The sequence below is a fragment of the Entelurus aequoreus genome, linkage group LG05 (assembly GCF_033978785.1).
Source record: "Entelurus aequoreus isolate RoL-2023_Sb linkage group LG05, RoL_Eaeq_v1.1, whole genome shotgun sequence".
NCBI lineage: Eukaryota > Metazoa > Chordata > Actinopteri > Syngnathiformes > Syngnathidae > Entelurus > Entelurus aequoreus.
The window spans coordinates 68,798,796-68,822,532 of record NC_084735.1 but is presented as its reverse complement, the minus strand read 5'-3'; the positions used below and the strand labels follow the sequence as shown (position 1 = coordinate 68,822,532).

The following is a 23,737-nucleotide window of genomic DNA, read 5'->3' as shown; positions in this document are numbered from 1 at the left end:
CATGCTGCCAATCATTGTCGTCAAGAAGCCAATCAATGAGCTAGTGAGCGGTCTATTATTAAATAGAATTGATAATTGTGAAAAATATAGACACTTTTAAAAAAAGGGAATATTCTGTTAAACCACTAATGGTAACATACTCTCGCTTGTAGTGTTCTTGTTATGTTTTTGGTTTGGAAAATGTTACTGCGAGCAAGTTGCAGCAACCCCTTTAAAGTTGTAAGGGCTCTTGAAAGATATTTTGATGATGAGCAATTCAGCCAAGAGTAAAAACATGTTGATATTGGATATCAGCTTGCATCTAAAATCTCCGACATAAGCTCTGATACAAGCAGTCCTGCAGCGTTTACTTGTGTAAAGCTGGACAGCCAGTTAAGATCGAAATGTCTTCCAATAAGCACACAAGGTTCAAGTTATTTACAAAAGGTAAACGTGGTAGGCTATAGACTACCAGGAGCGAGCAGCTACACAACAACTAAGCACACAATAGCACACAAGCTAGACAAACATAATAAATGTCCTTAATTGAAGAATATAGCAGTCTAAAACTTTACATTTGCCAATATTAAGTATCCAATAATCATAGTTGCATATTACTTACACATATGTATATAAAGTACCACAGATAGTCACACACACACTAGATGTGGTGAAATTACCCTCTGTATTTGACCCATCCCCTTGTTCCACCCCCTGGGAAGTGAGGGGAATCATTTTGGTGATTTAACCCCCAATTCCAACCCTTGATGCTGAGTGCCAAGCAGGGAGGTAATGGGTCCCATTTTTATAGTCTTTGGTATGACTCGGCCGGGGTTTGAACTCACGTCCTACCGATCTCAGGGCGGACACTCTAACCACAAGGCCACTGAGTAGGTTATATAGCAGGGAAATATCCAATCACAAACGTGTCCGCATTGTTTGACGTTCTGCGTCACGCCCTTAATTTAATGTGTCTACTAGGCGTCGCGAAAACACAAATAAACACCATTTCAAAAGCACAAATCGATCATGAGGTTAGTGTTTTTCCTCGGGGGTATTTCACTTGATCAAACTTTTTCTAACATTCACACTACAAAATAATAAATGTTTGTACTTTCATGCCATAAGGTTAGTTTTTTTCATACCTTCTATTGTTCTGTTTGACTAATTCCACTTAATCAAGCCTATTTTAACATTCTATACTGCAAAATAATAAGAGTATATGAATTGATTCCCTCTGATATTCTATCAGATGTATTTATTATTGGTGTCAGCCAACACTCAAAGCTCCAATATGCATATCTTCATATCGGAAGTGAAAAAGTTGTATCGGGACACCCCTACTTACAACCAACCCTATTTGTGTATACCAGCTGACGTGCACCCCAAACTGGTTGCCAGATCAACGTCTTCTGCAGGGAATGTGGAGTGAATGAATGATGGGTTCTCACTTCTCTGTGACGCGCTTTGAGTGTCTAGAAAAGTTCTATATAAATCTATTCCATTATCATTATCATTATTATTATTATTATCTACGAAAGGTGTAACTCTGACAAAAGAAATAGACCACGTACAAATGTCCACTCCAGAGGATGCTGACTCTCTGGAGTAGACAGACAACTGTTCCAATCTATGCACAACATGAAGTTTGGTTTGAATATAAGGTTGGATAAAACCCACATCTCACTGGAAGGGAGCTGAGAAAGATTCTAGCATAGCCCTGACTTGAAAGACAAGCTATGGATGGATGCATTTTATAGTCTCCTCTTATAGAAGGCAAACTTAAGGTGTTGTTGACTTTATGTCAGTGACTGCGTGTCTTGAAAACCCCCCATTGAGCACTAGATGGCAGCAAAGCAGCACAGACAGTAGATGTTATTGCTATTATATGGCATAGCAAAGGGGACCTTCCCTGCAATTCCCACCCCCCTGAGAAGGGAGACTGGTCCTTTCAACTCCCTTCAATCAAAGCCCCCATAAAGGCAGCCGGAGTGCACTGCTTACAGCGGGGACCTTGCAAGAGCTTCTTTCAACTGTGACAGACATTTTGGGTCCAGGCCACTTGGACCACCAGTTGAAATAACTGCAGTAGTGTGAGGAGGGGGAATAAGGAGAAGGCATTGTGGAGTTGCGGATCTTCATGTTTGATAAACACAAATGCAAAAACCTCAGAACTTGACTTAAGGATTATTCACAACCCCCCAGGTGGCTGTGATCCGACATTGAACCAGCAGGTTTGAAGCCTTGATTGGGTTATACTGTATATGGTCTATGTGGTTCTCTCTCATGTGCTGCATCACTCGCTCTAATTAATGCTCAGCTGTGTTAACCCAGGATTAGATCAGACCAGGGAAATCAATGGCGAACAGCTCAAAAATGGAAGGAGAGCAATATACGAGACATCACCCTTTTTTAAAAAAAATCAGGGCCGAGTTAGTATCAGAAGCAGTATAGACAAGTTTCCTCTTCAAGGTTGACCGTGTCAGTCACATGTATATGCCGGTGGTGTCCACTCTTTGTGTTGGGTCCGTGGGATCATTTAGACCGCGAAGTTCCCACAGAGGAAACGACGGACGCTTTGAAGTGTTGGAGTTTCTGTGCAAGATCTCAGCAGTAGCGGCAGTGGAAATAGGAGCTTGTTTCAATAAGGACTTGCTAAGATCAGGTCTTTGAAGAGCTTGCATGGATTGTTTCCAAGGGGAATTAGTCTGTGTTCAGTTCTACCAATGGATCCTCAATGAGTGATCCGGGCTTCTGCTGCACACTAATTTAGATCTCTGACATCTTTATTCCACTTGCTTTGTATATATTGTTTAAAGGTTAAAATTGACATAGTGAAATTCTAGTAATTAGCAGCACGCAAAAACTCCTCTCTAATTCTGTCCCAGTCATCTTGTTAATACACAGATAGTCTAGCCCAGCACCTGAAGAGACGAGAAGGTCTGGTATGCTAACTTTACCCGCCGGGAGAACCTGCTTTTATCCACTTTTTTACTAATCTGTGTTATTTTTAGGGGTGCTTGATAAATATTGGAAAGATAATTATCAGGCCGATATGAGGACAATTCTCAGGGCATGCAACTGATTGCAACTGGACTTTTTAGTTTGTCTTGTATAATAACCAAGCTTTAGCGACATTGTTATTGTAAGAGCGAACACTGAAGAACTGTTTTGCTAGCGTAGTAACATGTCGCCATGCTACGGCATTAGTCGTAAGCTAGCTACGGAAAGAGGTAAGCTAGCAACTGCATCAACAGCTGAATGGCTTTTGAGTTGGTAATGCACAACACAATGCTATAGGACACCAATCTGTACTGACTGAAAAACATGAACAATCATATTACAGTATCTGTAAAGTATTAGCCCACATTTCATATTTTGTTTGTACACAGCTAGCTCTACAGTGTATGTACTGCAGTTGTACTAAGACGCATGACGTGCTGCATGTATTATGATCAATATTATAGTGACTTACTCGATGGACAGTTGTTTGTTTGGTCCAGCTGGCCGGGGACGTTTTTTTCCCAGTTGATTTGGATAAGCAATCCATTTATTTCAGCATCGCTTGACTCCAAGTTCCACATTTGCCGTGTCAAGTCACACCAAACTCATTCTCTCGACTTCGGTCTCCTACAAACGTTTCACACTCTGTTCGTGCTCGCTTCTATAACCAGCAGTTCATCCTCTGCTAATTCACCTTAAAAAAGATAAGGCTGTGAATCCTCCTTTGTCCAAAAATAGCCATCCTTGTCGTTTATTACAAAGTCTGCCATGATTAAAACACACAAACTCCAAAATTAGGAACACACATGTGTTGCCAGAAGTCGTAAGTGCATTGCTATGGGAACAGAAATAAATGCACTGTGGAAAGATGTTTCGGTAATGCTTAAATGACCAAAATAGGGTAAATATTGCACATATTACATATTGTTATGAACGTGTCTGTTATTACATTATATTCAGACTTTCACTGTTTATACAAAATGTTTTGATGGAGGCTTTTGAAGTTATTTTAGAGGGCTTTGAAGGCTACAATGGTGATTCCCGGTAGCTGCATTTAGCAAGCGTTTTTTTTATCATCTTTGTGTTCATGTGTCCTTGTCTCTCCTAAGGATTGTGAATAACAGGCAAAATTCCCCCCAAAATTCCAGTTCCCCTTCAGAACTTGCATGTGGATTTATTTTTGTTGCGTTTCTCATATTTCCCCAACTCTTGATTTGGGCCAATGTTTTTAGTGTCTGAATTCCAGCCATCAAAAACCTTTGCAGTAGCAAAGGAAAATGAACTTAAAAGTATACTGTTGATTGAATGTGGTCCGCCTTCCTGAGCCAGAGATTCATCTCTGCCAGCTTAATTTTCCTGACGAGACCCCTGAGAGGGGCCAATGCATTGAGCTGGGCTTACTACGTAGCATCTTTAAACTTTTTAGGTTAAAAAAAAAAAGAAGCAAGTCTTTGCATGCATGCAGCGCGACCCCACAGGACATAAGGCAGAGCTTTGTGCCGAAACAACAAAGTTTCATGAATATTGCAGCGGCTCGCATGCAAATCTGTGAAGCAGGAAGTTGCTGAAGATGAAGTTGAGATCAGGTAACTGGCAGTGAAAGAAAAGGCCCCCGCCATCACCATATTTACTGGAATAGAACAAGCCTCTAGAGCTTCCTATTTTTCCAAAATGTAGATGAGCTGAATGTGCAGATTACACAGCACAAAAATACCTCACATTTTTCCCCCCATATCAGCACTTGGCAGAGCATTTCGTATGCCTTTTGATGTCGCAACAAGCTATTCTGCTTCCACAGCGTGATGCACACGTACTGAATGTGGAAAAAAAAAAACATTACACATGAGTCACGGATGACATCGTAGCAATATGTGCAATATTCACGGCCACACAATGACTCTTTTCCACACGCTGGCGACGTCATTCAAAGCGAGCTAGCAAATTAATGCACAGGCTTGAACCATCTGCAAGATTTGAGAACAGGAAATGGAGAAAAAGCGACAAATCGCTTGTCATTTTAAGAGTTTAGGGAAGATGGCGATTGATCTGACGGAGATCCATGTAACAACTTTACTCAGAGGAAAATATCAATGCGTGACGTGTGAGATGCCTGCAGGATCATCAGAGTGACAAATTAAAGTAAAGAAATATGTTTAAAAAAATCGCTTTCCTCTCCCGCCTCCTGAAAAGTGAACTCCTCGCCCCGGTTGTTTTGACGCCTTGTACATGCTAGGAGGCAGACTTGCAGAACGACTTTAGCAGCGCTGTCCGTTAGGAACTGTATCACCAGCAGCTTTTAATCTTCCTCCCGGGATGGATCAATACGTCACGTCCAACAGTGGCAGCTCACCCAGCCAGCCAGACAGAAAATTGACATTTTGACATAGAAAACCTGACTAGAGTCAGCAATATGTGCGTTAAAAAATGTAGTTGTTCATTTAGATAGTGTTGTTGCTAACTCAAGTCATTTGAATTAGGTGATGGAAATGTTCTTGAGGAAAAAAATAAGAGCTTTATGAAATTACTGGCTCATTATAAATAAGGCTGGGCATAGTTGCTTTTTAAAATGTTTTTAAATTTTGCCTATCGTTCACATTCATTAGGACAACGTATTTATTTTAATTTTTTTAATGCATTATAAATAGTAAATAAATGTGATCAAAAGTCTGTTTACAATGGAACCTATGGGAGCCGCTCTATTCTGCCAATGAAGCGTTTAAAAAATCACCCAAACACCCCCATTAAGGTTTTATATACATGATGTAAGTATATATGTAATGTAGTAACGGGCACATTTATAATAACATTTAATATTTATGTATTTTGATCATTTTAAGCATTACTTTAAAAAACGCATCACGACAATCTTTTTTCTTTTTTTTTTTTTTTTTTACAACATCACTGATTATTACTCACTGCAGCCTTTATGAGAGCCAACATACATAATAAAACATCACTTACTGTACAACATCTGCTGTAATTAGGATGCAGACTGCTGGGATGTTAATATATTCCCATTTAGATGAAGAATGACTCATAATCCTCGCGAATAAATGGGGGATGTAACCGAACGTCTTTTTGTGTCGTTCTCGCCATTACTGGGTCTAAATTGGCTGTCAAAGTGTACCAACTTGTCGGAATACGTCCTCCTCTTTCTACTATCCAGGTGAGAGGCACGATTTATGATCTCAAATAAAGTTTGACAAGGAAACCAGGAAGCAGCTCATCAGTCGATCATGTCAACATTGACACACAAGCTCGTGAGCATGGCGCTGCTATAAATAGTTTGTCTGTGTTAGCGCTTATAATAACAATATCACTAACACTTGGTTAATAATCAAGTCACGCTATGTAAATGGAATATCGTTGGCGCTTTTGGATGTTTTTTTTTACTGGGTTTTATGGGCAGAATAGAGGACCTCCCATTGGCTCCGCTGTAAGCAGACTTTTATTTACGAGTTAGAATGCATTAAAAATTACATCCGTCGTCATGTCTTTCATAATGATTGTGAACGGCAGGCAAAATTCCCCAAAAAGTGCAGTTCCCCTCTAATGTGTATGTGTGTAGATATATATATATATATATATATATATATATATATATATGTATGTATATATATATATATATATATATATATATATATATATATACTGTATGTATACACATATATACACATTTACATACATATATATATATATATATACTGTATGTATACACATATAAACACATTTACATACATATATACACATTTACACACACACATATATATATATATATGTGTGTGTGTAAATGTGTATATATATGTATATATATGTATGTAAATGTGTATACGTGTATATATGTATGTATGTATATATATATATATACACACTATATATATATATATATATATATGTGTATATGTATATTTATGTGTACATGTATATATGTGTATATGTATGTATATATATATATATATATATATATATATATATATATATATATATATATATATATATATATATATATATATATATATATATATATAATATGTATGTATATATATGCACACATACACTGTTTTATTTATTTATATCAATATTTATTATGAATATATAAAACAGTATTATATACATATATATTAAAAATGTATTATATATATATATAATATATATAACATTTACTGTTCTATATATTCATAATATCATCAAAATCTAGTAATATACAATCATTCAGTAAATAATGTCATTATTCAGGTTTTCTATTCTACTCTGCAATTCAAATTGCTAAATATTTAAAAACATAATTTGACAAAATGGTAAATGGGTTTTACATGGGTAGCGCTTTTCTACCTTCAAGGTACTGAAAGCATTTTGACACTATTTCAACATTCACCCATTCACACACTGATGGTGGGAGCTGCCATGCAAGATCCTAACCACGACCCATCCGAAGCAAGGGTGAAGTATCTTGCTCAAGGACACAACGGACGTGACTAGGGTGGCGGAAGCTGGGGATCCAACCAGGAACCCTCCGTTTGCTGGTACGGCCGCTCTACCAACCGAGCCTAATACCTTTTGTCAATTTATACCATTTAAAACTACTCTATCCTAATACATTATGTGCCAAATTGTGATTACAGGAATTTTGTGTGTCAAACACTCTCTTTTAACTGCTGAAGGCCACAATATATCACTTCAAATACAAAATGAATCAATACCCAACCCTCTTCAACCAAAATCAAATACCCATAGAAAAACTGCAAGTTCTAGTGCCAACTGTACTGTGTCCTTGTCATCTTTATCTACTCAGAAATCTGTCCATCTTCTTTTATTTGTGCTTGGGCAGCACTGGATGAGAGGCTCTCTCCGTACTAATCAAAACACAGCCATCACTTGTTTGAACAGTACTGCGCCGCTCTCTGGATAATACACCTCTACAAATACATGCTGTGTTATGGGAATGTGCTCTGATGCACGTTATGTAAAACAGTGTAATTGGTAGAAAGCTCTATAATGATGCATGTCTGCAGCTACACTCATTATTTGCGCAGGTGCCGGAAAATAGTCCACCTCTAGCTCTGAAAACGACTTTCTTCCCGCGGCACATTTTCCGATTTGGCTCGGAATTGCAAATGATCTCTGAACAGTTGATGTGTTGTGATTCGAATGATTTACCCGCTGTCGATTTTGATAAATGCTCAAAGGCACCAAGCCATTAAGATGGTGCGAGTGTGTTATTACGGATAGCCTGCTCCTAACCTTCCATGTGACTCGTGATGGCCCTCGTGCAGCCTAAATGAAGCGTCGCATTAGTGCCTACCAACCACGGGGGATTTTGAAATGCACTTCCAAACCTCAAATGAATGACTAAAGAATAACGCAGATGCCCTGGGCCAGGTTTTATTCATTCAAAAAGCACATCATCTCCAGGCAGTCACTCGGAAAAAATGGAGCAGAGGAACATTTTAATGTGGGTTATTAGACATCTCTTTAGGAAAATGTACAAAAAGACCGGAGCAATTCCAGTTTAGCCTCTCGCACCTGCACCTCCATTCTCACCTGTCCTGCTCTGGAGATACCGACTTTAATTAAAACGAACACAGGAAGAGATCGTCAGTCGAGATAAAAACGCAGAATCCTCAGCTGTCTCACATTTCTTCCTTTTCGGTTAAACTACTTAACCTCCTTTGTGACGCCCAAGCAGAAGGTTAATCACTGGAGCAGCGTCGACGTCAGTCTGTCATCAAGTCCCTGAACTCCCAGGAGAACTCTGTACCACTGACTGCCAAATTGTATTTATGGATTCTTTTATTAATGAGTCCACCGTCTCTCAGTCCTAATATGGCGTACATATCTTGGAAAATTGGTTCAGTCGTCTTGAATGGACTTGTTCATTCATTGCTTGCTGGCTGGATTTTGGCAATTTAGAGCACTGATCCTAAAAAATTGGTGCGACTACCACTGCAGATACACGGATCCCACCTACTGGTACTTGGGACCGCCTGAGATTGAAATTTCTAACGAGAAAAGTACTCAGAGAGCGCAGACCTCCGCTAGGCCGAACCTCTGCTAATAAAAAAAAAATCCAGAATTCAGAATGATACGGCTCACCTTCAAAATTTAATCATTAGTTTTTTTTAATCCAATTTCTGATATTGCTTGGAAGTTTCATCAAAATCTGCCCATAAGTTTTTGAGTTATCCATGACGGAATGAAGCCATTTGTCAGTCATTCAGAGTTATGTGTTTCTACGGGTGGAGGCGAGGCCGCTGGCATACACACACACACATAAGTTGAAGCCTGTATATATATATATATATATGTATATATATGTATGATTGGATTGGATTGTGATTGGAGCACATACTTTTTGGTCACAAAAAACATTCATGACGTTTGGTTCTTTTATGAATTTATTATGGGTCTACTGAAAATGTGACCAAATCTGCTGGGTCAAAAGTATACATACATCAATGTTAATATTTGGTTACATGTCCCTTGGCAAGTTTCACTGCAATAAGGCGCTTTTGGTAGCCATCCACAAGCTTCTGGCAAGCTTCTGGTTGAATTTTTGACCACTCCTCTTGACAAAATTGGTGCAGTTCAGCTAAATGTGTTGGTTTTCTGACATGGACTTGTTTCTTCAGCGTTGTACACAAGTTTAAGTCAGGACTTTGGGAACGCCATTCTGAAACCTAAATTGTAGCCTGATTTATCCATTCCTTTACCACTTTTGACGTGTGTTTGGGGTCATTGTCCTGTTGGAACACCCAACTGCGCCCAAGGCCCAACCTCCGGGATGATAATTTTAGGTTGTCCTAAAGAATTTGGAGGTAATCCTCCTTTTGTCGCGTGGGGGTCGCATGTTTGTGCGGGATCGTTCTTCCAGTGCAACACGAACCCTCCGGACAAAAACGTGAAGGTAAGAGATGGTTTAATTCACATAAATCATAGCCAAACAGAAAAAAAAGCAAAAGAAAAGCGTGCCGAACGCACGGGAAGCTAAGGCTAACACTAGCACAAGAGTCTGGAACAAGAATACAGAAAACGTGACTGATGCTTACCGCAAACAAGGAGAACAGGACGAGTGAACAAAAAGGCAGGTTTAAATAGTGTCAGTGATGGCAAACAGGTGCGCGTCGGGAACACAAGTGGCAGGTGAAAATAATAAGTAACCATGGTGACGAAACAAACAGGTGCACAAGCAATAACAAAAGGAGTCCAAAACTAACAGAAAACACAAAAACATGATCCGGCCCACGGATCATGACACCTTTTTCATTGTCCCATTTACTCTCTGTAAAGCACCAGTTCCATTGGCAGCAAAACAGGCCCAGAGCATAATACTACCACCACCATGCTTGACGGTAGGAATGGTGCTCCTGGCATTAAAGGCCTCAGCTTTTCTCCTCCAAACATATTGCTGGGTATTGTGGCCAAACAGCTCCATTTTTGTTTCATCTGACACCAGAACTTTCCTCCAGAAGGTCTTATCTTTGTCAATGTGATATTACGAGGTGGCTAACAAAGCAGTCATCTATTGTGCCCACCTAAGCTCTCTAAAAAAACATCCAAAAACCGGCAACAATACTTCATTTACATGTTGTGACCTTTATTAACCAAGTATTAGTGATAGCCCTGCGATGAGGTGGCGACTTGTCCAGGGTGTACCCCGCCTTCCGCCCGATTGTAGCTGAGATAGGCTCCAGCGCCCCCCGCGACCCCGAAGGGAATAAGCGGTAGAAAATGGATGGATGGATAGTGATAACCGCTAACGCAGAGGAACTCTTTTTAGCGGCGCCTTGAACTTAGAGAGGTAACTAACTCATGCAGCTATTGACATATTGAGCCGGTGAGACTTAATTCTAGATTATAAATCATGCCTCTCACTTATAGAGTAAAAGGTTGTGGCCATAAATCGATAAGTTGGTCAACTTTGACATCCAACTTGGACCCAGAGATCGCGAGAAAGACACAAAGATGCTCGTTTGAGCCTACTTTTTTTATTTTATTTTTAACCTGTGTCAGTACTTCATCTAAATGGGATAATATGAACATCCCATCAGTCAACATCCCAGTGAAAGCAGAATGTACAGTAAGTGACTATTTTACTATGTTCATATTACTAGTTAAGCACTTAGCAATAATCTGCTTGACACTCAGCTTCTAAAACTTGTAGCTCATCCACAGTACATTCAGGCTCAAAATTCAAAGGTTCTGGATCATTTGTCCCCAAGTAGTCATTGTTGGCTCACATGACGTCTACCAGGATTAGTAATAGGTTGTTGTTGGAGGAAATAGTGAAGGTTATGATGCGTCTGTAACGGGATCGTGGCATGACGATGCCGGAGGTCGTCCTTCCACGATGCGGCGGAACGACAGGGAGCAGCTTGCGGTTAAGAAGAATGATTGATTTATATAAATCAAACAAAAAGACAAGAAACAAACAAAACAAGCGTGCCAAGCACAAGGAAAGCTAACAGAATAGCTCACAAGGTAACACAAACGTAAGACACACACACGGGGAACTAGGAAACATCAAATGTCACAGTTGCGTAAAGCAAACAAAAGCACCAGACTGAGTGACGGGGAAAGGTAGGACTAAATAGCTCTCTGATTAGTGCCCGGGAACAGGTGAGCGTCCCGAACACTAATCAGAGGCAGGTGACAACAATGAATAGCCATAGCAACCAAGGAGACACAAAACCGGGGTGCTGAAGCACAACTTAAACAACAAGCAAATCAAAACGTAAAAAAACTATGATCCGGGCAACGGATCATAACAGCGTCTTTGAAATGAATAGGCCGCCGTATGATTCAAAATAACCAAAATACGTAACCATTACATGTTATTATGAATATGCTTGTTACTACAATACATACATAGGTAACACTTTAGTATGAGGAACACATATTCCCCATTAATTAGTTGCTTATTAACATGCAAATTAGTAACATATTGTCTCTTAATTAGTCATTATTAAGTACTTATTAATGCCTTATTCTATTATACAACAAGTAAGCCATTAACTAAGAGTCTTCCCTCAATAAACTCAGAATTCTTGCTTATTAGTAACCTTAACCGTAAGCCTAACCCTAACCCTTATTCTATTATACAACCAGTTAGCCATTAACTAAGAGTCTTCCCTCAATAACCTCAGAATTATTGCTTATTAGTAACCCTAACCCTAACCCTAAGCCTAACCCTAACCCTTATATGTTCCCCTAGTGTCCAAATAACTCTAAATTGAGTCTTTACTACTTTAATAAGCAGCTAATTAATGGTGAATATGTTCCCCATACTAAAGTGTTACCCATACATATACTTATGGCGTGCATACAATCTTGATGGAGGTTTTTAGATCGCTCTATAGGCGGGATAGAGCGAACTCCATTACTTTCTTTGTTAGCTGACTCTTGCTAGCGTTTATTTACTAGTTAGAGTGTATAAAAAAATGAAAAACAAGTGTGCTTGTCTCACATAAGGATTGTGAATGATAGACAACATTCCCGAAAAAGTGCAGTTCCCCTTTAACTTGCCTGTAGTCTTTCTTTACAGCATAAGCCATCTCTCGCTACACATGATCTATGTTTTCTCGCTCCCAAACCTTATTAGTGCAGTCTGACACACTTTGAAGGCATCCATCCATCCATTTTCTACCGCTTGTCCCTTTTGGGGTCACGGGGGGTGCTGGAGCCTATCTCAGCGCTGCATTCGGGCGGAAGGTGGGGTACACCCTGGACAAGTCGCAGGGCCAACACAGATAGACAGACAACATTCACACACTAGGGCCAATTTAGTGTTGCCAATCTACCTATGCCCAGGTGCATGTCTTTGGAGGTGGGAGGAAGCCGGACTGCATCAAATTAAATAAGCTCTGCTTTTTCCTTTTTGGATATGTTGAATTGTGCAACTGTAAACATGTGATGTTCCCCGATCAAGCAAATAAAACAAAGCACGACTATTTCTACCTGCACTATGCTCAGCTCTAAAAGCTGCACAGAAGGCATTATTCCGACTATACAAATGCCATTTTAGTGTATGGTTATGAATCAAAGGACATCAACTCTATACACCTCCTGTTTGTCAGTCAAGACTGTAACTCTCAAAAGATGCTGATCTTATTTGATCATTCATCTTGTCTTGATGACTTTCCGTGTGTTTTGACACGACCGCCCGCTGTTTCCGTCTTCTGCTATCCTCCTCGTCTGACACCCTAAAGATGTCCGCCTTGCTGCAGGATGTACAACGTGCATTAATATGCATGTACTGTACGTACGCATGTGCGCCCGTGCTCTCCGCGAGATGTGTTAAAAGCCCCGGCGGGCACGTGCAAATGTGCAAACACGGGCCTCGCTCGTGAGGCAAAAATATGCTATCTGCATATTCACACATGCAAAGCCTCGCAGGCGCGCGAATCACGTGAATCGGCATGTGAGTGAGTCAGAGGACACGGTGCGGGGAGAAGGGAGGTGGGCAATGCAAATGCTGCCCAAGTCACTTACGTGGCATCCATTGGGAGATGAAATTTGTGTGAGAACGATGGAATTTTCAAGAGAGATGTGCCCTGATTCACTCTATTTTCACTGGGACACCCCTTCTTCGCCTGAACTGCTCTCTCATGCGGCTCACTCAGAGAGAGAGAGAGAGAGAGAGAGAGAAAACATGCTTGTCAGGCTACAAAAATAGATGATGGTCTCTGGAGGATGTGTTGTCGTCGGCAAGCCGCTGTTTACTTATGTTTCTCATCCTTCCCCCCCCTCACTCCAATTCTCCTTTATCGTGCTTGATTCCCAGCTCTGCTATGCTGCGTCTTTTCTCAATCTTCACGCCTCTCCCTCTGTCTTGCATAGTGAGGACAAAATGCTCTGCCAAATGCTGCCACTGACCTGCTTGCTAAGAGACCCCAACCCTTTCCCCACTACCGCACTGACCTCATTACAAGATTTTCTAAAAAAAAAAAAAAGCATCTTTCTGCGTCACTGGTGTGTTTGTGTGTGTGAGTGACGGGAAGAAAAGCTCTGACTTAGTCGGGGAGAAGTCGTTAAGTGCCACCTGTTGGTTTGCATTTATGAATTTCCTAAACCCTGAATATAAGATTTTACCCGATTTTTTTTCTACGGAAAGAAATACTTAATTAGGGGTGGGTACCGAATTCAATACTTTTATAGGTACCGACCAAAGTACTACCGAGTACCGATTCACTTTAAAGAAAACAGTGCCATATGTCAAAACTAGAGATGTCCGATAATATCGGCAGGCCGATATTATCAGCCGATAAATGTGTTAAAATGTAATATCGGAAATTATCGGCATCATTTTTTTTATTATCGGTATCGTTTTTTATTTATTTATTTTTATTTTTTATTAAATCAACATAAAAAACACAAGATACATTTACAATTAGTGCACCAACCCAAAAAACCTCCCTCCCCCATTTACACTCAGTCACACTCATTCACACAAAAGGGTTGTTTCTTTATGTTATTAATATTCTGGTTCCTACATTATATATCAATATATATCAATATATATCAATACAGTCTGCAAGGGATACAGTCCGTAAGCACACATTATTGTGCGTGCTGCTGGTCCACTAATAGTACTAACCTTTAACAGTTAATTTTACTAATTTTCATTAATTACTAGTTTCTATGTAACTGTTTTTATATTGTTTTACTTTCTTTTTTATTCAAGAAAATGTTTTTAATTTATTCATCGTATTTTATTTGATGAATTTTTTAAAAAAGTACCTTATCTTCACCATACCTGGTTGTCCAAATTAGGCATAATAATGTGTTAATTCCACGACTGTATATATCGGTTGATATCGGTATCGGTTGATATCGGTATCGGTAATTAAAGAGTTGGACAATATCGGAATATTGGATATCGGCAAAAAGCCATTGTTGCGCGTGACTTCACGTCCATTTGAAAATTTGGCACGGGCTCGAGCACTTGGCCAGGAAAAAAGCAGTAAAGCACTGAGTGGACCCAGCCAGACTCCCTCTAAGGCAGTCCTTCTCAAATAATGGGGCGGGAAATATTTTCTTCTTTCTAGGGGGGGCGTAACAGAAAATATTTGCGAAGCACTGTTTTAAGGTAATATTACATTGTTTTATGCCAACAAAGCAAGAGGAATGTAACGGTATAGTGGAGAAGGAGACGGCAGGGACGTCGTTTAGCTTGCAGCGTGTTTATTAATACACCAGAATGATGTGTGTGATTAATCCAAATATTTTGGGAGTGACTATGTGAAGCGATTATATGTAGAGTGTTACCGGTGGTGTTGAAGGTGCATGTTGAGATCGATGCGGAAGTCCAGAAAGGGCAGGGCAGGCTCGGAGGTCCGGGGACAGGCAGGTGGTCAGGGGCTGGAGCGAGGCGTCGTTGAGTGAGTTTGAGATCCGGGAAGGCAGCAGGAAGTTCAGAGGGGATCCGGGAAGACGAGACACACAGCTTGAAACCAGGAAATGACGAGGGGCTGCTGGATGACGACACAGGACAAGACACGATGAGCACAAAGGAGGGTAATCACAAAGAGCGAGGAAGCACGTAGGCAAGGAAGCTAGAGACGTGTAAGGCTTACTGTACTGGTATACGTAGCTACGTTCTGGCACTGGAACGCAGGACACACTGGCTTAAGAAGGCAGGGAAGATCTCATCAGCGCCAGGTGTGTTGAATGTTGAGTGAGCGCAGCTGCGCGGAGACGCGGCTGCTGCAGGAGAGGAACGCCCGTGGGCGTGTCCCGAGGCGTGCTCAGCGGAGCGCACGGCAGAGTGAGAAGCGGCAGGTGTTTGAACTGTAACAAAGAAGGCGCTTAAAAGTACAGTACTTTACAAAATGTACCAGCTCGATGCTAATTGACATAAATTTGCCATGGACATGCTAAAGATCAGCATTAGCGATTTTACATGGCCAGTTTGACACGTCCAAATTTGGCACTAAAACTAATGTGCAATCAAAACAGCTGGTGTGCAATAAGTACAATACTTACAGTATAAACATTTTGTAGGGCTTAACAAAAGACAAGACTGGCAACTTAATAGCAAAGACTATATCCTGACTGCAGCAACATAATTAGGACAAACTGAAATGAATGCATACTTGCAAATGACAGAAGTGCAAGAAAAACAAGGTATAACATCTGGAAAGCAGTTATTATTATAAACTCAGTGTTAAATAAGTTAAAACATTTAGATTTTTGTCATGATCCGTACCCTGCGATCATGTATTATTTGTGTTTGAGTATTATGTTTGCTTGTTTGAGTATTATGTTTGCTGTTTTGGTTTGTTTTTTGCGCTTATGGCTTCCTTTTGTTTACATTTTCTTTGCTAGGAGCCTTTGAGCTAACACATCTGCCGGTTTTTATGATTATTGTTTCCACCTGTCACCTTTTTAATCACTCCGCGTTAAATAGCCATGTCACAGGTCACCCGGGGCGGGATTTTTGTTCGCCCCAGCGACAGTTGCGTTGGCCTGTTATTCCTCTTGTAAAGACTTTCTTGCTGTTCGCTATTTGGGCCTTAACTTTGTTACTGTTTTTCTAGCTTCATACGGCAGCCTTTTGTTTGCTGCTTAGCATGCATAGCTAGCTACTAAATTTGTAATCTGCTAGTGTAAAAAAAGATTAAAAAGCATCCTACCTTCACATTGCTACTGGCTTATGAACACACACAAAAGTACAAAAAACCTGTACCGTTGAATAAGGGGATCGACTACCGTGGAATTGGTACCGTATCTGTTTAAATGTGAATACTAAACGGCCGATTCGCTAAAAGTATCTTCTTTATTTGTTGCTACTGTTTTGAAAAAAAATGTCAAGGAGCGAGAGGTTTAATAACTTATTGAATATAGCGACAAACTCACTATGTTGGAAACACTGATCCCTTCTGCTCCGTCTTTTTATGCTCTGGCAGACGAGGTGCTTTATAATTGTTACGGTTGGGTGGTCGCATGGTAATGCGCAGATCATTTCCCCAAGATGCAGACGGAACTCCAGAGGCAGTGTGCAGGTAGGAAAATGATTTATTGTCCATAAATCAGTCAGGCAGGAATACAAAACGGAACAAGCGTGCCGAATAGCTTGGGGAGCTAAGGCAAAAAAACTAGCAGTGGAAAGCTTAGCATAGAAACAGGAATCAAAGGAGTACTAACATAACTTGTTGCAGGAGCAAACAAAAAAGCCAGACTGAGTGTGGCGAAAAGCAGGAATAAATAGCTCTCTGATTAGTGCTGGGGAGCAGGTGAGCGTCCCAAACTCTAATCAGAGGCAGGTGAAAATAATCAGCACCCGTGGCAACTAAGAAACACAAACCCAGGGGTGCTGAAAACAGACCTAAGGGAGTCAAACTAAAACAAAACATGATCCGGGCAACGGCTCATTACAATAATGTGTTTATGACGGTGGGAAAACAGGTAGCTTAGGGTCAGCAAAAGACAAGACTACTTCCTGTCAATGCCAACCCACTGTAGTCTATACGCTACTGCCATCTAACGTCTAAGAATTGCAACTGCATGCAATGTCTATTATTTAATACCGTACTGTACAGTACTTGCAAACGAGACACAGAGTGTGTAAGAAAGCAAGATAACAACTAGACAGCACAGTTCAGTGTTAAATGTGTTTAAAAAAAAGTTTTTTTAAACAATTGACAGTTTTTACCACATTTGAACACATACAAAGGTACCGAAAATTGGTAACGGTAAAGGATTCCCAGTTATTGGGAATTGGTACTGCATAGATTCAAATGTGAAAGCTACCCAATATACAATATTTGTTGGGCCTTCACCGCTTCATTTCCTTTTGAGTGAGTCTTTGTTGTTGTATTGGAAGAAAAAACAGTAGAAGTCAATCCTTGATATTAGCTTGTTGCAATAAAAAAATGAAGCTATCCTAATCGGGATATATGATAGGAAGGAAGGGAACATTACATTGTTTTACAGTCCCCAATCAGCATTTGTTCAATTTTAACGTCCAACGCTCCCTTTGCAGTCAGGAGATGTAATGTGATGCAAACACGCACACATGCTTCTCTATTACTTTGCCGTATATAACTAATACGACTTAAAAAGTGTTTATTATATATGTAAGTGCGTGACTGTGTGTGTGTGTGTGTGTGTGTGTGTGTGGGTGGTATCAGTTCAGTCACTTCTACCCGCTCACCTGTGGCACCACAGACTATATATCTCAGCTCCTTAATCTGATTTGACTCCATTCCTCCAGTCTCAGTCGCTGCCAACAGCCCTCAGAGTGATTCTGTTGTCAGGCACAGAGTAATGAAAACACATAAACTTCTCATTACCTGCCAGTGGGGCTGAGCAGCTGTAGTATATTTGCGCACACACACTCATGCACAACACACACGCACACACACACACACATGGGAGAAAAGACTCTACTGAGATGCAGAGGTCGTCGCACGGTGACAACTGATCACACAACCTTCAGTAAGTGTGAGACACTGACATATGCAGTACCCTATTCATGGCTATTCCAGGAAAAAGAAGGAATTTAAAAAATATAAATATCTGAGGCTATAGTTCCTACTTTGTAAGAATTTGACCGTGGATCTTATTTAAGTCAGCTTGAGGCTACTTGGGGCTAAACCAGGGGTGTCAAACTCATTTTAGATCGGGGGCCACATGGAGAAAAATCTACTCCCAAGTGGGCCGGACCGGTAAAATCACGGCACGATAACTTAAAAATAAAGACAACTTTAGATTGTTTTCTTTGTTTAAAAAAAGAAAACGCACATTCTGAAAATGTATAAATCGTAATGTTTTTCTTTTTTTTACAATTACCTGTTGCGGTTAACCCTGTAAGACAAAAATATAGAAAAACCTAAAAAAAATAAAATTTTGACCTTTCAGATGTTGTTGTAGGAGGCATTTGATGCAGGTATTGAAAAGTAAAAAATAAAATAAAAATGTTTATGTACAGTATGTTTTTAGAGAAATGTTGTAATATTGCAACATTGGGCTTTGATGGGAGCAGAATTTCTGTATTTGTACTCACGTTGTCTGAACAACTAAGGGTTCATTTGCAGGGTTGATTGCTTACTTATCCCCCCAACGATATATACCATTAATAATAATCACACATTAGTTATATTTTTATGAAGTCATTTATTACAAATATAAAAAATATGAAACAAGATAAAACTCTTAAACGCTTTCCCCCCCTCTTTTTTTCTTTTCATGACATTAGTCATGACGTCTTTTTTATTTGGTGGAGAAAGTCTTAAAAACAGTCCCTGTCATCTGTAAAACAAAGGCGAACATCACACTTTATGCATTGTGTGTTGGTAAATAAATAATAAATGGGTTATACTTGTATAGCGCTTTTCTACCTTCAAGGTACTCAAAGCGCTTTGACAGTATTTCCACATTCACCCACTCACACACCCATTCACACACGGGAGCTGCTGTGCAAGGCGCTAACCAGCAGCCATCAGGAGCAAGGGTGAAGTGTCTTGCCCAAGGACACAACGGACATGACTAGGATGGTAGAAGGTGGGGATTGAACCCCAGTAACCAGCAACCCTCCGATTGCTGGCACGGCCACTCTACCAACTTCGCCACGCCGCCCTGTCTTGCAGTGTCTGCAGCATCATCATCTCATCCACAGAGTTGTGCTCTTCTGGTACTACTTGCAGGCATTTCTCTCTGAATGAATCAAGCCAGAGTCTGAGTTTCCATAGTTTGTCTATCTTTTCCATCTCAGATACTGTCATGTTGTTTACAAAATGTAATGACGTCAACAGGGATTGGAATCTGTTGTGTGGCATCACATCAGCAACAGGTGGTGGACCAAGTGCTCAGGGTCGACAATAGTGTCTGCCTGGTAAGTCGCTTTGGACAAAAGTGTCCAAATTCTATCAATGTAAATGGTCTAATGGCTCTAATTATCATACTACAAGGAAAACATGCATACCCCCATTACATCCACACAGTCCGGAAAATTCCTTTCCCCAGAACTGAATTCTGAACTGAAGTTATGGAATTTTAGGTCAGGCTGATCAATTAACTACATTTTTTAGAGATACAACTTTTAAATCAGTCAAATTTGACCAGAACACAACACAAGGGTAGAATGTATACTATCCATGTATAGAGAAAATACTTCAGGCAGTGATGTAGTGGAGGGAATACAACCTGTTTGAGCCCACTGCAACAATCCAGCCATTTGACTACCACATTCACCCAATGTTGTATAATTGCAACAATTATATAACAAGCTCTAAATGACATTTGATGCATCTGTTCCACAAAAACTACATATGTACATGCTCTAGACCACATATGTCAGAGTCAAGGCCATATCCGGCCCGCGAGAAGGTTTTTTACGGCCCTTGGGATGATCTTGATTTATTATTAGAACCGGCCCGCAGACCGCAGATCTTTTACACGCACCAAGCGGATGCCGGTCCAAGGTTCCGAAAGGGGGCGAGCGGCCCGCCGGGACGCGCCTGCCGGCCGAAGGGCTGCAGCCCGGCCGTCAGTCGCGGAGCCCGCCGTGCCACGCGCGCCAAGGGGGCGGGCCGAAACCCGGCCCCGAGGCCCTGAGACTTCTGCTTTGTTTCCCCAAACCGCGCGTCACCGCCGGGCCCGCACCACCGTCGGGCTGCAGCCCGAGCGTCGGTGGCGGAACCCGTCATGTGCCGCGCGCGCCAAGCGGAGCGGGGGGGTCAAGCGGGCCGAAACCCGCAGGCCACCCCCTCACCACGAGGCCCTGAGACTTCTGCGTTTGACCCCTACGCGTGGCCCGTCGGGACGCGCCCGCCGTCAAGCCACGAGGGCCAGCCGTCGGGTCGCGGAGCCCGCCGTGCCACGCGCGCCAAGGGGCGGGCCGAAACCAGCGGGGGGTTTCGGGCACCCAACTCGCCTCCCTCCCACGGAGGGAGGAGGGGGGTTTAATGTGAACATTACTGTGCAATCACATATTTAGAGTTTTTACTCAATTCAAGTTTAAAAGTTAAAGTTTAATATTTGTTTTCACTGCATGTTACTTCTCCTTAAACAAAGTGTTGTTTTTGATTTATAGATTTTTGCACTTTATTTTATTGTATTTCAATTCAATTATATTTTAAAAATATTTCAGTTGAGTGGATGATAGAAAATTGCTATTATTGTTTTTTTCTTTGAAGTAAATTTAGCCCACTTTTGCTAAAATAGAAAATATAGGCTACTGATGGTGCCTTGAATACCGGTTTCTTTCATTTAATGTTCATGTTATGGGGATTTTTATATAAAGGAAATTTGTCTTTTGTGTCTGTTGAAAATTAAAGATTACTGACAGAGCCATAAGAAAATATTGCTTTATTTATCTGATCATATTGGAATATATTTGTTAGGTTTTCAGTAGGTTCAATTAGGTTCACTAGACTATATGCGTCATTTAAAAATTTTTCAATGAACATTCGAACAGTCCGGCCCTCGGCTTGTAGCTAAATTTTTTATTTGGCCCTCCGTCCATTTGACTTTGACACCCCTGCTCTAGACATTGTAATAACAACCAAAAAATATATAAAAGACATTTTACTTACTTGAATCTGATGAATCCGGTACAATGAAACGAATAGATGTTGTTTGAAGGAAACCTTGAGAGGTTGTGTGAGTTCATGGCCAGAAGGCGTGACTTATAAACAAATGTACAATCCAATAGCATTGTGAGACTGAACAATAGGAGCCAATGACTATGTAAATGTGGTAAAAAAAATAAAAACATATAACAGATTGTTTTTTAGGATGGTTAAAGGTAACGTTGTAATTTTACAACGAGGGGTCTTACAGGTTTAATAGTATATATAGTTTATTTGGAGTGATTCATATTTTCTGAATAAATTATGTGACAATGTTCCTCAGTCAACTCATTGGTGTTAATTTTCAATCTATCATGATACAAAAATTATCAAAATCGAATTATAATATGTTATTTATGTAGTTTGATAATTTTCCTCGACTGATGTACTAACATCATGTGGTTTATTTTGTACATATGTAGTATCATCTACAAAGATAGAAATAATTGCTATTGTGACATCTAGTGGACACATTTAGAACAGCTGTTTCTTTCATTCCAAAAATTTGGCTCATTTTTATACTTAGCAAACTCATCCTGCGGGCCGAATAAAAACTGTTCGGGCCGTACATTTGACAACTCTGGGTTAAACAGTCAACATTCTTTCACCTCGCACAACTGATTAGAAATAACTAAAACATGCATCAGTCTCCAAAATAATAGATAGTAAATAGCAAGCAGAGTGAAGATCGAACATAAAGAGGCCAAAATAAATTAAAAAAGAAAAGAAAAAAAGAACTTAAGTATATTATAGTATAAATACTATACTATACTATAGTATGAATATACCCAAGTGTATATTTGCTGAATTTGCTTTAACACAACTTAAGAGTGTTTTGAGATAAGAGCTGTTATGCTTTAAGCTGCACGCAAAAATCTGAATACCAAGCAACCTAAAATGTCACAGTGAACCCAGCAAGATCCGCACAAAACATCTGATATTACTTGCTAGCATTAGCTTATAGCTAGAGATGGACATAACTTTGGTTTCCAACCATGGGAAGGAAGAACGTTTGTGTGAAGGACAATGCTGAGAAGAAGTGGATGATAATCATTGAATTAAAAAAATAAATCAACATGTGTCACCTTACTGAAGCAGAATGAGTAACGCCATCAAAAAATAAAAAAATAAAAAATATCTAAACGGCAGAAATGTATCCATGAAAATATGGAACAGCTGCTGACAGAGCTGCAGCTGGAAGGAGATACCGTATGAGTCCGCTCTCCATGGTAAATACGGTACATTATTATTACACTCCTTCATAAAACTACTGTAGGTAGGAGTACATTCTATTGACGTGCGGTGGTCACCTTGACACCGGGTGAGGCGGCGTAGATGCCTTTGGAGTTTTTTTTCTTTAACTTAAATTCATATTTTCTAATCATTGTTAATACAGGTTGCACATTGTAATTACAAGCAACAGAAGGGAGTTACTCACTTTCATAGAAAATGTTATGGTAATGATATTATGAAATGATAAATGGGACCAAAAAGTATTTGATAATTTGATTTAGTCCCATTTGCTTTAATAAAACAAATTGAATATTTGGAGTTTCTTACCTCTCTGTACTTGAATCGGAAGCAGCCTTATCTATCTATCTATCTATCTATCTATCTATCTATCTATCTATCTATCTATCTATCTATCTATCTATCTATCTATCTATCTATCTATCTGTCTATCTATCTATCTATCTATCTATCTATCTATCTATCTATCTATCTATCTATCTATCTATCTATCTATCTATCTATCTATCTATCTATCTATCTATCTATCCATCTATCCATCTATCTATCTATCTATCTATCCTATGAAAACGTAAAGATCACATTTGCAGTTGACATTTGTGTCTTTGGGTTATATCTCCCTGAAAAATGTGCAATTCTGACATTTTCTTTTTACCATAAACAAATGTTTACTGCAGAGGACGCTGGTTCTTAGAGGATGCAGGGGATCTATGACTCGTGTTTTTGCAGCATATTTCTAAAAACAGATTACTTTAACACATTATTATTGTGTATGTGTTTACATTTATGACTATGATTTAATTCATGGCAACCATTTGAACTCAACATTTTGAGCCATGAACATAATATTCAGAGTAAGAGTAAGTCAAAAATGTCCCCTGGAATAATATAGCTGAACAGTCTTGGTGTACAGTTTCATACTGATTTATTCTACT

General features: G+C 40.0%; 1 long non-coding RNA gene across 1 annotated transcript; it reads right to left on the bottom strand.

The window, feature by feature from the left end:
* Positions 1 to 15,685: 15,685 nt before the first annotated feature.
* LOC133649814 (uncharacterized) lies at positions 15,686 to 21,573 on the bottom strand. Its single transcript, XR_009826154.1, has 3 exons — positions 21,516 to 21,573; positions 18,134 to 18,226; positions 15,686 to 15,768 (listed from the first exon to the last, which is right to left on the bottom strand). It is a non-coding gene; the product is annotated as an uncharacterized LOC133649814 (long non-coding RNA).
* Between the last annotated feature and the right edge of the window lie 2,164 nt (positions 21,574 to 23,737).